The sequence below is a fragment of the Megascapheus bottae genome, chromosome 9 (assembly GCF_031878675.1).
Source record: "Megascapheus bottae isolate mThoBot1 chromosome 9, mThoBot2.hap1, whole genome shotgun sequence".
Classification (NCBI taxonomy): domain Eukaryota; kingdom Metazoa; phylum Chordata; class Mammalia; order Rodentia; family Geomyidae; genus Megascapheus; species Megascapheus bottae.
This window is the reverse complement of record NC_143517.1, coordinates 44,842,599-44,844,926: the sequence shown is the minus strand read 5'-3', so window position 1 is coordinate 44,844,926 and position 2,328 is coordinate 44,842,599. Positions and strand designations below refer to the sequence as shown.

General features: G+C 39.2%; 1 pseudogene; it reads right to left on the bottom strand.

Moving 5' to 3' along the window:
- Positions 1 to 589: 589 nt before the first annotated feature.
- LOC150059119 (metaxin-2 pseudogene) lies at positions 590 to 1,424 on the bottom strand (annotated as a pseudogene).
- Between the last annotated feature and the right edge of the window lie 904 nt (positions 1,425 to 2,328).

The window sequence follows — 2,328 nt, the reverse complement described above, 5'->3', positions numbered from 1 at the left end:
ATTTTTTTTGCCAGTCCTGGGCTTGGGCTCAGGGCCTGAGCAATGTCCTTGGACTTTTTCTCAAGGCTAGCACTCTACCACTTGAGCCTCAGCACCACTTCCAACCTTTTTCTATGTATGTAGTACCGAGGAATCGAACCCAGGTCTTCATGCCTGCTAGGCAAGTACTCTACCACTAGGCCAAACTCCTGGCCCCCGATTGTATTCTTATAATAAAAAGTAACCAGTTCCACACTTGGAAAATAATAATAGAGCTATATTTTAACAGAAATAAAATCCCATATAGTGACTTCTGAGTGTATTATTACAAACAGACATATATTTTATTTTTTTAATTATTTAGACTTTACTTTTGTATGTTTGTAAGAAAACAGAAACTTCAAGGTTTAGAGTACAATACATCAAATGAGATGACTGGAAATTAACAATGTATACACAAGGAAGGGTATAAAGAATATGTATAGGATACATGATTTGTTGTGAGGTTGAAAAACAGCAGTGTTTTTGGCTTTAAAATTCTCATACTAGTATCTATTATAACATTCAAGTAAAACACATTTCAAAAGTTATTTTTAAAACGACTGTATTAAAATGCGATTCTAAGACAACCTGCCTCTATAACGATCTTCAAAATAGTGCTGTTCAATTCTTCTACAGAAAGCAAGGAGGTTACAATAGTTTTTCACCTTCTCAGAAAGTTCATCATTGGTCAGCCGAGTGGTGAGAATGGTATACAGATGGTCAAATACTAGGGCATCAAGTTCAGTAAGTTGCTTGTTGAAGAAATATGGTTGTGTTCCTAGCCTTTGAGAAAGAGCTTGACAGCACTGGTCTACATCTTCTAAAACCTGGTCCAGGGTCTTGTTGCCCCATCCAATAGCTTTCGCCTTACCGTTTGACTTCCCACTGCTTCTGCTAGGCCAAAATATGATTAAGAGGCCAAGGATAAGGAGATCCAAACCTAGGATGAGTACTCTCCCCTACTGTAGCTTCATCACACCACTGGAGATACAACTCTGCAGTCAAAAGCATATTGTTGACTAATTCCATAGAAGCTTTCATTTCTGCTTTTTGGACTTCACCCAATCCATCACTAAGACAATGACCCCTTGGCTTTAACAAATTGGACTATTGGACCAAGTTCTGATACTACCTGATTTCCCACATGAATAAAAGGCACTTCACCAGATGGAGACATGTATTCTGTATTTGCTCTACAAACCACTTTTATAGGCAGATTACACATCTGCAAAAAGGCCTGAACAGCAAGCGAAGCTGCATTATCAGAAAGCAAAATTTGTTCCCCTTTCAGTTGCTGATATAATGTAGCATTTTCTGGCCAAGGTTCTGTAGCTGCGATCTGAGAGACTAAGGCTTCAGCAACCAGAGACATGTAGGCCAGGGAGCCCCGCGGGCTGGTGCGGGCTATCTGCAGCCCTGGGCGCCTTCCTGGGAAACCTCCACAGCTCCGGACTGAGCACAAGCCGGGCTAGGCTTCGGCTCAGACTCGCAGAAGCCACTTGGGGAGCAGCAGCGACTCGGCCCCCCAGACATACATTTTAAAATGCATATATTAGTTTCCTAACTTTTCTTTAAAATATACTAAAAATCCTTATTTTGGAGCATAATCAAGGAAGGAAATGTGTTGCAAATTTGAACATTTCTGAAAAACTCTGCACTTATAACAACCAATCCTTCAGATTCAACTTGAAAGGGAAAAATGCATACTGGTGAGTCACAAATTAGAAATCTTGGCTGTTAGGTCCTAACTGGAATCACAGTTCAAGGGATTACACAGAGTCAGGAGAGAACCTGAGAAAACCTGGCCACACATCCATGCACATATGTCCTTGCTTTAGCACCATAAACAGTTTTGAAAAGTAGCATTTGTGCCAACGAGTAATTCCACCTTGGAGCCACAGTCTAGAAAAATTTCTAATCTAAAACACATTTGTGTGCAATTTCTTTTCCCTTCCCACTGCCATCCAACTCCCAAAACAATGTTCTCTTTTTCAAAGGAAGAATCAAGTTAGATGCAACATAACCAAAACTTCAAGCTCAATTCCTACTTGCTTAGACAGGTGGCTCACAGACAAATTTTTCAGTTAATTAATTAAAAACAAAACAAGTTCTGCTACATACACAGAGCAGTTATTTATTTTAATTTCTATTGTGACCTCTACTTTGAAAGCTATTTCTACAACTGCAGTGAGGGATCATCAAATTTTATTTTATTTTTTTTTTAATTCTGAGACTATCCTTTGGCCTTAATAATAGTGGATTTCATAGACTGAGCTATATCAGTTATAATTCCCCATTCTGACAAGT